At 40.4% G+C, this 12,712-nt stretch overlaps 1 pseudogene; it reads left to right on the top strand.

Moving 5' to 3' along the window:
* The first annotated feature begins 11,793 nt into the window (after window positions 1-11,793).
* On the top strand, window positions 11,794-11,913 carry LOC148534907 (5S ribosomal RNA; annotated as a pseudogene).
* Window positions 11,914-12,712: the final 799 nt, after the last annotated feature.

A 12,712-nucleotide genomic window follows, 5' to 3' on the forward strand; every position in this document is an offset into this window, starting at 1 on the left:
CTATTTTTGTAGTGCAGTAGCCAATGTGCTAAAATGCATCAAATTTTTTGCCTTCATTTGAGAATCCCATAGTTTCAGTTTTATTTCGAACGCTGTTATAGTTTGAAACATTGTGCTGATCAATTGGTTTTCACCTTGAAGACGCATGTTTAACTCATTTAAATGAGTGGTCAAATCGACTAAAAATGCCAAATCTGTGAGCCACTTTTCATCGTCAAGCTCTGGCACACATTTTGTTTTAGATTCCATAAATGGCTTGATTTCATTTCTCAGATCATAAAATCTTGCCAGCATTTTCCCTCGACTTAACCATCTTACTTCAGAAAAGTAAATGATGTCCCCATACTCAGCATCCATAAATTTAAGGAATTCCTGGAATTGGCGATGATTCAATCCCTTGGACCTTATGAAATTTACAGCCTTGATGACAATCTGCATGACGTTAGCCATCTTTAAAGCTTTTGCACATAAATTTTCTTGGTGTACTATGCAGTGATATTTCATCATACTGAAATTTTGGGAGGCAATTGCATCATCTTCTATTTATTTTACAAGTCCATCTCTGTTACCTATCATTGCAGGGGCACCATCAGTAGCTATGCCAGATAAGTTAGCAAATGACAAAGAAAATCGCTGTAATGTATTTTTCACAGCTTCATATAAATCTCTTGCTTTAGTTGTGTATTTCAGTGGAGCTAAAGCAGCCATTTCTTCAGAGATATTATATTTGTCATCAATGCCTCTAATAAAATTGCCAATTGAGCTGTATCTATAGCATCTGTACTTTCGTCTATCGCCATAGCATAAAATTTAAAATGAGCAGCTCTACTCTTCACAACTTTTTCGATGGATTTTCCTATATCTTCAATTCGCCTAGCTACAGTCTGGTGAGACAAACTGATTTTTGAAAAGTCCCCTTTTTTATCCGGGCAAATTATATCAGCCACGGTTTCCATGCATTCCTTAATAAACTCACCATCGCAATACGGTTTTGATTTTTTGGCTATCAGGTTTGCAACCACATAACTGGCTTTGACAATGGAATCTGATTGAATCAATACTCTTTTAAAATAATTTTGTTGAGATGATAGATTTTTTTTTAGTTCAGCGATTTTGTCTTTACGACACATTTCTTCATACACAGCAAATTTCTCAGCATGTCTTGTCATGTAATGCCTTTTCAAATTGTAGTCTTTGAAAACTGGCACTAATTCTTTGCAAATTAAGCAGATTGCCTTACTATTGGACTCAACAAAAAAGTATTCATCTGTCCACTTTTCTTGGAACACTCTTCCTTCATCTTTACTTTTTTTTTTTTTGTGTTTGTTTTAATTTTTTGACATTTCAGAAGCCATGCTGGAATGTAATAAAAAAGGACTTTTAGAAAGCATGGTTTAATAATCAATGTGATTACTATGTGCATTATGCTACAGATTTCCCTTTCAAATTAATGGGAAGTGGAATGCAATTGGATTTTGATGCAGAATTCCACAGCCAATTTTGTGTCAAAATCCGTTGTGTGAACCCAGCCTTAGTCTCCTGACTACCAGAAAGTGGCTTACCTGAGAGTTCGGATGCTGGGATGAGGACTATCTGCCTTGATGGAGGCTGGTACGAGGACTGTCTGGTTTTATGGATGCTGGTATGAGGCCTGAAGTAATGGATGCCTGGAGGGAGAGAAGATCTTGGTTAAATATGGAGCTATGTGGGTGGAGAATGACAGGAGACTACCAGAAAGTGGCTTACCCGAGAGTTCGGATGCTGGGATGAGGACTGTCTGCCTTGATGGAGGCTGGTACGAGGACTGTCTGGTTTTATGGATGCTGGTACAAGGACTGAAGTAATGGATGCCTGGAGGGAGAGAAGATCTTGGTTAAATATGGAGCTATGTGGGTGGAGAATGACAAGAGACTACCAGAAAGTGGCTTACTTGAGAGTTTGGATGCCATGCCAGTGCCCCCTCCAGTATATATGCCATGCCAGTGCCCCCTCCAGTATATATGCCATGCCAGTGCCCCCTCCAGTATATATGCCATGCCAGTGCCCCTCCAGTATATATGCCATGCCAGTGCCCCCTACCGTATATATTTATGGAAAGGTAACCCCCTCAAAGGGCACACCTGCCACCCAGACATACCTTGATCCTTCCATATAGGACTTATCATCATATATAATTTTTATTAGATTATTTTACCATCATACTCCTACTACCAGAAAGGAGACATATAAGAGTCTAAAATAGCCATCCATATCACTAGACGCATTGGTATATGGTGTCTATAGAAATAAAAGATTGTTTATAACATTCATTAGATCTGTTGTCATCTCCACATTTTCTACCTTAGCTACATTTTCTATAATATGATATATAGACAAGGTGAGCGCATGGTACAAAATCTATTTTTATCAGTGCCCCCTCCAGTTATATAATGCCATGCCAGTGCCCCCTCCAGTATATATGCCATGCCAGTGCCCCGGCTCCTGTACCAAGCTCTCTCACCCATCCCCCACCCCCTGCATCAAGCTGAGTCCCCCACCCCCCCGGCTCCTGTACCAAGCTACCCCAACACCCCACAAATCCCCTGCATCAAGCTGAGTACCCCTAGTCAAACACCCCCACACAGCTACTGTACCAAGCTCTGCTTACCAGGCAGTATCGCTTGTATGCAGAGTGCAGAAATCACCCGACGGAGCCGCAGCCACCACCGAGTACTGCTATGCCACTGTGACCGCCCAGCATGCACAATTACGCTGGCGGCACAGTGAGTGAATTAGAGCATGGGGGCGTGGTCTGGGGGCGCCGGGACTACAGTGAGCAATCCCGGAACAGCGGGACATATCGTGAATGTCCCGCTGAATCCGGGACACTTGAGAGGTATGCGGGCCGCATTACGAGCCGACCTGGGCCGCTTGCGGCCCGCGGGTTGGACAAGCCTGAATTGGATAGTCATGGAAGGTTTTATCTCAATTAACCATAAATTCAAGGATATCTAGACCAAATGTTTTTTTAGTAGTTTCAATCCCCTTGGATCCCTATTGACTGCATACATCTTATAGCTCTTTTTAGCTGGGACCATAGCCCAAAAGGAAACTTATGTGAATATTAAATGACAGTAGATATGACCTAAAACATGCTTATTAGTTAGCATAAATATCTGCATCACCTCCACTACAGTTATCCCCTTGATTAAATCTTACATTCAAATGAAACATGTTTGGACTGTGACTCCATACTTGAACTCCTCAAATGGACAGATACATTTTGTACTTGTGTTACTTATTATCAGTTTTTATTGGTTGTTTAATAAAACTTTTTAACTTTACAATTTTGGGTGTGGTTTATAGCATTAATTTAAAAAGTGCACACTATGTTGTATATTTTCTCTTTTTTGAAGGCATACTGGATCTATAGAAATAATTTCACTAAAGATGAATATAGAAATTAAGATACTGTAATAAGTTGTTGTGTGTAATTGTGTGTTTGTTCACTGGACTTTACTGTGCTATTATACACTATATGGCACTCTATTTTCCTTCAATTTTCACTATTCAACTTGTATCTGTGACTCACTATCATTGTCACTCCTTTATATGGGAGTGTTACTAATGAGAAACAATTTACACTGTATATTGAGTTTTATCTACATTTTTGAAGGGTGAAAGGTACCTGGACACAATATTTATAATCCCTCATTTAAAAAAAACCCTTACATATATAACTACTGTGTGTGTATATATATATATATATATATATATATATATATTTATATATACTGTATATGTATATATATATATATATATATATATCTGGGTGCTGGATTCTCCTGGACTGTATACTAGTTCTGGACTTTGGCTCAGTCCATGAACATTAATCAAGGCACCAGCAGGATTTATTTGGATCATTTCTACATTTACCGGAACTCATTCTGCTTTTTCTGTGTTAGCAGATTTGTTTTAAGTAATGTCAACTGTGGTACCAACGGAAGTCAGTGGGTTTCACAATATAGACCTTCCTATTGGAGATGTATTAAGTTTTTCAGAATCAGATGCTGATACAATTTTATTTAAGGATAATTTACAAGACACTGCTGGTAAGGAAACTGATGAACAACTTTTTGTTCAGCTGCTACGCCTGAGGAAACAGGAAATTGATTACCATCTTCATGGTGTAACATTATCAGATTATTTTAGAATTAAAAAGATCCCAAGAGGTTTTCGAATCAAAAATATACCTACCATAGGACGGCATAGTCCAGAATTCTGTAGAAAATGGGCTGCCATCCTAAACAAATGCTCCTCTGATCTGATATTGTTGGTCGTGGAGGAGTTGGCGAGGGAATTGTCGGTGGTAAGAGACAAGATTAAAACATTTGAGTCTCTGCACAAAGATACATTAAAAGCAGACACCTCGGTCAATTGGCTTAACAAGCTGAGTTCACAGGTGGAAAAATACAAAGTGGACTTAATTAAATTTAAAAAATCTAAATTGCAAATAGTGGAACGTGATTATACGGAACATAAAATCTACAGTTGGGTCAATAATCAGGCCCAGGTTCCTGACAGACGACCGAGGTATAGACAACCAAGAAAATTTGGTGTAGCCACAGGTACATCTAGTGGTGGCATATCTTCCAGCGAGTCAGAATGTGTAAAGGGAACACAAAACATATTAACCCAGAAACCCCCTTTAGGGGCAGGGACTGGATGACAAGACGAAGTCCCACCCGATCCTACACCCATAGCCATCTGAGATTGAAGGAACATTTTTGAGAAGCAACCTGTAACACAGAAATATCTTTTCCTTACACACGCAAATCCACCTTTGAACCGGTATACAAAAATGCAGCTATTAAATATTTTACCAGCAGAACAGATAAAATCCTGGATGTCAATTTAACAGCTCTAAGCATGCCCATTCCAAATCTTACAGCAAATGAAAATAAAGCCTTAAAAGATCTAGGTTCCTATAAAGATGTGGTCATCCTTCCCACCGACAAAGGCGGCGGAATTGTCGTCCAGGACACTGCTGCCTATAAAAAGGAGTTTTACAGCCAATTAAGCAACTCTAAAGTATATGAACAACTTCTACAAGATCCGACAGATATGTTCAAGAGAGAACTGGATACTATTCTGAATCAGGCACTAGAGCAAATAATAATTTCAAAATCAATTAGAGATGTGCTGACACAAGAATGGCCTAAAGTCCCTCTATTATATACCATCCCAAAACTGCACAAAAATGCAGTCACCCCATCTGGAAGACCCATAATATCGGCCCATGATTCTTTATATTATGCAGTTTCGCAATATTTGGACCATTTTTTACAGCTAGTGATACAAGGACAATTTACTTTTTTGAAGGACACTACATCATTTATTTTGAAATTACAGAATTTAATTCCTGTCAAAGATTAACATCTACTTTGTACCATCGATGTAATAAGTCTGTATACCAGCATCCCCCATGATAGGGGTATTGATGCTGTAAGAAGGCTATTGTTGAATAACTCGATATATCAAGGACCTGACCTACAGTTTTTCCTACAGCTGCTAGAACTTACATTATCTTGCAACTATTTTTTTTTTTACAACAAATTTTACATCCAACATTCGGGCTGCGCAATGGGTTCTTGCGTTGCCCCAAGTTTCGCCAACTGTTTTATGTTCCAAATTGAAAAAGATTTGTTTTTTTACAGATCCAGATATAGCAAAGAATAAAATCACGTATTGTCACTATATAGACAATATATTCTTGGCCTGGGCTGGTGGCAAGGAAAGCTTTAAAGAAATGATGTTGACCGTGAACCAATGTGATCCTGCTATAAAATTTACATACGATTGCAGTTTCCATTCAGTACATTAATTGGATGTGGCTTTCAGCATTGATGAGAAGGGATTTACAACATCAATATATTTTAAAAGCACCGATAGGAATACCTTTCTGCAGGCTGGTAGTGATCATCCACCAGCCCTTAAACGAGACCTCCCCTATTCCCAGTTCCTCAGAATTTATCGTATCTGTAGTAATACACAGACTGATGAGATTTCAAAAAAAATGTTGACACTGTCATATAAGCATAAAACTTTGAAGTTGGCAAAAGAAAAAGTACTTAAATTATCCAAAGATTCTGTATTGAAACAGCAGCAGGTAAAGAAAACGGATCATCATGTGATTTGGACCCAGAATTATTCCTACATCAGTCCGGTGATTACGAAAAAAGTGAAAGAACTGTGGCCCATTGTGTCTGGTGATGAAAAATTACCATCATTACGCAATACATCTCTATTACCATCATTTAGACGGGGCAAGAGTATTAAAAATATTATAGTACATAACGATGTCTTGATACACTGTGAACCTAAACCAGAACATTTTCTATCTAAACCTGGCAATTTTAGATGTACGGGCTGCATTACTTGCAGCAGCCTAGAGAAGGGGGATACGTTTGTACATCCTCACACTGGGAAAAAATTTCAGATAAAATACGCTTTAACTTGCACAAGTCATTTTGTAATTTATTATATCAGATGCCCTTGCGGCTTATTTTATGTTGGAAAAACTACCAGGCAGCTTAAAGAAAGAATGGCCCTGCATCGATCCAGCATCAGGGCAGCCATCGATGGTAAAACTTCAGAATTACCAGTGGCCTGGCATTTTAGGGACTTCAAACATGGACTCTCTACAATCAGATACAAGATGATAGATTGGGTCCCACCCAATCTAAGAAGAGGAGACAGGGGCAGCAAACTATTGCAGCTTGAAATGAAATGGATGCACATTTTGAACACCGTGCATCCATTTGGACCAAGTGAGATGATGTCCTATACATGTTTCCTATAATTCTGGTGACGGCTTAATTGTTTGTTCATAGCGGGATTAGGGCCTGATTCAGAGCCGGACGCTCTGACCAGAGTTCTCGCTCTGAATCAGGGCCCTCCTCCATGAAAATTGAGTGGCCTCCTGGCCGCTCATATAGCTGTGGGTGACCATCCACAGCATATGCGAGCGGCCAAAAAGATGGTCGCGATGGTCTTGACCATCGCGACCATCGGACTTGCGACGGAGACCCTGCGGTAGGGTCTCCCTGCCACCAGCCCTGGAGTGATTTTGGCTCTATCAGAGCCAAAATCACTCCCACTGACATCACTAGTGATGTCAGTGGGGCGGCTTCAGACGGTAGGCGTTTCCAAGGGAACGCCTCCGTCTGGCAGGCACGCCCCCGGCATGCCCACTTAAGGGGGCGTGTTGTCAATCAACATCGACAGCACGCCCCCTTCTTGTGAGACCCGGAGAGATGGATAGCCCGGGTCTCGCGCATGCGCACGATGGAGCTCCCTCCGTCGTGCGCATGCGCAGTGGGGAACATCGACCCGCTTTCGAGCATACTGCTGCTCGCGAGCGAGTCTGAATGACCCCCTTAGTGTGTAGTTTGGATACTTTATTTCTCAGGGAAGATTATTTCTTTACTGTCGGGTTTCAATGCAGTTAATATGTAATACATAGATCTCCCGAGATTGTATTTTTCATATAAATTGGTCAGTTTCCTTTAGTCCTGAATAGATCAGTAGCAGGCTTTATTATGAAGTTTAATATACCAGCATGCCTGCACATTATTTTGCATTGTTATGCTTTTAGGTTGTGTTGATGTGTCTCCTGACATGCAGTCCAGTTACCCTGTTGTTATGGTGATGGTACACATTGTCCTAACCACGCCCCTGTGAGATGGTTGGGATATTGGCGCTATGCGCCTAAAGTGACGTCATCCGGTCTCCGATGTGGACGAAGGTGGGGAAGACGCCGAGCACTGAGTGAAGTGATATAAGGTATGTATTTGTTTTGTTATTTGTATGTCTTGATAAAGGAGTATAACTCCAAGACGTCGACCATAAGGGCTGTGCTGCCAGTGTCTTTATTGAATGTATTTATGTCAGAGTGCCATCCACTTCGCACTGGGTATTTTTTCTGGGAAAATATACCTGAGTGCCGGATTCTCCTGGACTGTGTATATATATATATATATATATATATATATATATATATAATATATTTATTGACAATTCCAACGATGCACGATTTCTTCTACCATTAAACACAGTGTTTCTTTTATTTATTGTATGTCTCCCTCCATAATATGACCTTTTATGTCAAATTTGTTATGGGACTTGTCTGGCTTATGTACTGTAGCTAAATCAATTTATTAAAAGTTAATAAAAACAAGTCTAACTACTTGCCATACTTTTGGCAACTGGCCATTTAAGCACTAAGCTTAATGGCTACTTTTATTAATCTGGGGAACCACTTTATAGATACACTTAATGCTATGTGTTTGAGGTTGCAGATCAATGAACCCACAAAACCAGAAATGATGCAGAATAAAATCATTCTACAGACACATATAACTTTTCAAGAATACAAATACTAAGCATTAAACATAGGGAAGTATATTGGAACCAGAATAGCAAAAAAAATGGTGAAAAATTAACTTTGTTTATACATCTATCCTTTTAAGCAGCTGGATTGTCACCTTAAGATATGTTAAATAATATAACTAATTAATTATTACAATCTTTAATTCTGCAAAAAGTAATTGGTGACTTATAAAAGCTATATAGATAATAATAATAATAATAATAATAATAATAATAATAAGAATAAGAATAAGAATAATAATTATTTTTTTTATATTGCACTTTACTCAGTCATACTCAAAGTTGCTTTACAAGCATCAAACGCATAGTACAGAGGTTTAGTAATACAGCAATAAGAAAACAAACCAAGAAACAAAGGGGGTCATTCAGACTCGATGTTCCCCCACTGCTCTCCATCGCTCCAGATCTCACACCAAAGTGGGCATGCTGTCGATGTTGATTGACAGCATGCCTCCTTTGGAGGGCGTGCAGGGGGCGTGCCTGCCAGACGGAGGTGTTCCCATGGTGTTTGGGCTACGAGGCTTTATGCTAATGAATGCAATAGCAAAGCCATCGCACAGCCAGCATAGAGACACCCACTACCGCTATCTCACATCCATAATACCTTGCAGTGCTGTGTATGCATCGGGAACATTGAGTAACTTCGGCCCCTTACACACAATTACAACAGGTCTGACCTTACTCAGCAATTGCTAACCTCAGAGCAGTCAGTGAGTACTCAAGCTGCATATGCTGATGCAGTGGCTAATTTATGCATTCCCATGCAATGGTGTTCAAACAGAGGGCCTGATTCAGAGCCGGATGCTATTTGCACTTGCTCGGTCAGAAAAAGGGGCCGGCTATTTAAATTGAGCGCTCGCTCTTTGCAGTCTGTTGCCGCCTCTATGTCTGAGCGGACGAACGAAACATGTGCTCGCTATTTTGTAAAGACGCCCCCTGGCCGCTCGCATCATACATCTTCTCCACTATTTATTTGATTAATCGAGTATATCGAAAGGCATCTGAACTGCTCACAGTGCTTGTGGTAGGTTTATCCTACCACAATCATGCGAACAGTTCAGGCCAAGAGACAACCAAGTGACGTGGTCGATGACGCTGCTTTGTTAATTATGCACACCCTTAAAATGCCAGTTTTGACCGTATTGGCATGCCTGTGTTTGGGTCTCCACGCCCTGTTTTCAAGCACCTTCCCCTGTTACCACCCACAAACGCCTCATCCTGTCAATCAAATTAGCAGGCACTGGCCATTTGGCGTGCGCTCGATTTCCGATCACACTGACTGGTTGGCGCATGCACATTACAACCCATATGCATGCGCAGTTGTGCGAACATCGCTCGGAGCGAACGAGCGGCCGCTTACGAGCAGCTCTGAATCAAGGCCCAGACATACATGCCTGCATTTCTGCAACCACCCCCAGATGCAGATGTCCCGTTCCTTGGCCTGCGATGACTTTGTATCTGTCTAGGTGATTGCAATGCTAACTCAGGCATGCAGTACGCACCATCAGTCGATCTGTGTATGCTGTTGCAGTTGCAATCTGTAATGAAATAGACACAATGTTTAGTTCCTTACACTACACAACAACAATATATCAGCCATAACATTAAAACCACCTGTCCTATAGTGTGTAGGACCACCTTGTGCCGCCACCACTAAAACAGCTCTGACCAATCTAGCCTTTGAGTCTACCAGACTTCTGAAGGTGTTCTGCAGTTTCTGGCACCAATATGTTAGCAGCTTATCCTTTAAATCCTTTAAGTTGCAAGGTGGGGCCTCAATGGATTGGACTTTTTTTCCAGCACATCTCACAGATTCTCAATTGGAAAGAAATCTGGGGAATTTGGAGGCCAAATTAACAACTTAAACTCTTTGTCATGTTCCTAAAACCATTCCTGAACAATTTTTGCAGTTTGGCAAGGTGCATTATCCTGCTAAAAGAGGCCACTGACATTAGGGAATATCATTGCCATGTAGATGGTTTACAACAATGTTTACTGTAGGTAGGTGGTATATGTCAAAGTAACATCCACATGAATGCCAGGACCCAAGGTTTCCCAGTAGAACATTGCCCAGAGCATCACACTGCCTCCACTGGCTTATCTTCTTCCCATAGTGCATGCTATTGCCACCTCTTTCCCAGATAAATTGTACACAAGCAGCTGGCCATCCTCGTGATATAATAGCAAATGCAATTCATCTGACCAGGCCACCTTTCTATCATACAGGAAAAAGAAAATGTAAGTGCACACTCAAAGCACTAAAAATACTGATATTCAAATTTAAAATCTCCTAAGGGTAGATGGGAGATTTTAATCAGCACCACTTTCTACATTGCTGTCTATTTATTACGCAGTACAACACCTCGAGCAACTTTATCAATTCTACTGTCAAAAGACTCTGGCCAGTGGTCAACACTGACAGTAATCTTAAACCATTATATTCCTCTAGGATCATGATGGGCTACAGGAGAGGCAAAAATTTGAAAGAATGGCTGGTACACAATGACATCTCTACTTCTGAAGATCCACAGGGAGCCAATTTTCTCGCTCGTAAGCCTGGCTGTCACAAATGCATAGGCTGCACTACATATAGACATATGGAAACCGGCCCTCATGTTGTTCATCCACACTCAGGGAGATGTATCCCTATAAGACATGTTCTTAATTGTATGAGCAAGTTTGTTATTTACATCATCTGGTGTCCGTGTGGCCTGGCCTACATAGGCAAGACTTCTTGTACGATGAGGATAAGGATGGCGCAACACCGCACTGCCATTAGACAAGCACTTGAAGAAAAAGACCATGGTCAGCCTGTGGCATGACACTTCAAAGAACTTAAACATCCTTTAGCTACTTTGAGACATAAGATTATCGATCATGTGCCGACTATGAAGAGAGGTGGTGATAGAGATAAACGTTTACTGCAATTGGAAGCTCGTTGGCTCCACAATATGAACACTGTTGCACCTTTGGGTTTCAATGAGACATTATCATTTGCCTGTTTCCTGTAAATCAGACATTTCACCTTGTGTTCTCAATTGGTTTCTCATTTATTACTGCTTATTTTTTTATTTTTTCATTTTTTTCATTATTATTGTTTCACAGGATTTTTCCTATGACTATTACTTTTTTAATTATTGTGTATGTTGATCTTTATTCTACTTATTGCTGCTTGACCATGACAGTCAGCACCACACAGCTTAGAGCTGATTTATATTTCTAGCTTTTGTTTAAGTAATTACACTTTATTGTTCTATGCCTCTCTTGTCTTTGGATCAAGGTTCCACCAAGTGTTAGTGATCTGTGACCTTCTTAAGAGGTTATGATTGTGGGAGAGGCTGTTGGTTATTCTTCCTCTCTAAGGTTTACTAACATACTCACACTGGATAAGCCCGATCTCGTCCGATCTTGGAAGCTAATCAGTGTTTGGCCTGGTGAGTACAAGGGTGGGTGACTCCCTTGGAATACCAGGTTTTGTAAACCAAACCTAGTTTTGGACTTTTCCCAACTCTCGCCTCTTCTGACCTCATGTGGTCATTATGATCTTTTCTACCCTTAACTTGGTATTATCCTTAGCACATCAGAGGCAATTTTTCCTGTTGATTCCAGGCTTGTTTTTTCACCATCTAGTCACATCCATTTACATGTTTAAGGTTTTCATTTTTCAGTGGACGTATGCTCTGATTCTTGAGGTACCAGTACATTGCACATTAAGGATTTTTTCATTCATTTATATTCATTTACATGTTTTATCTTGTAGGTCCAGCTTTAGGTGCTAGTTCATTGCATTATTTTTTTAGTTACTAGTTCATTGCATCATCCTACTAAGTGCCGCTCAGTCCTTTCTATTATATACCACATGATGACCATTGCAGTTCTTAAGTTCATATGTTATATGTTATATGTCGTATATGTTGATTTTGTCCAGCACGTATGTATATGCTTACCCATGTGTATGCTGGTTTATTCCCACCATTGTTGGCATCCTGTTATTTGGATTCACTTATCACATTGTTATATTTCATTATGTTTATCTCAGCACACTTCTGCCTTTATTGATGTTACACATTGTCTCCATGGTTACCATTTAGATAACCCTGCCCTTTGACTTGTAGCTGATGCCAGGGGACATGTGTCATCACTTCCAGGGTCATACGCCGAACGTCATCACGTGCACTGTGACAGTTTGGCCGCATGCTGATGACATAATTCACCCAGCGACTGGCAAGATGGGCGTGGAGAGCACTTCACCACAGTTACACAGTCCTATAAAGGTTTGTAC

Source organism: Taudactylus pleione, unplaced genomic scaffold (genome assembly GCF_031769625.1).
Source record: "Taudactylus pleione unplaced genomic scaffold, aTauple2 ptg000062l, whole genome shotgun sequence".
Lineage (NCBI taxonomy): Eukaryota > Metazoa > Chordata > Amphibia > Anura > Myobatrachidae > Taudactylus > Taudactylus pleione.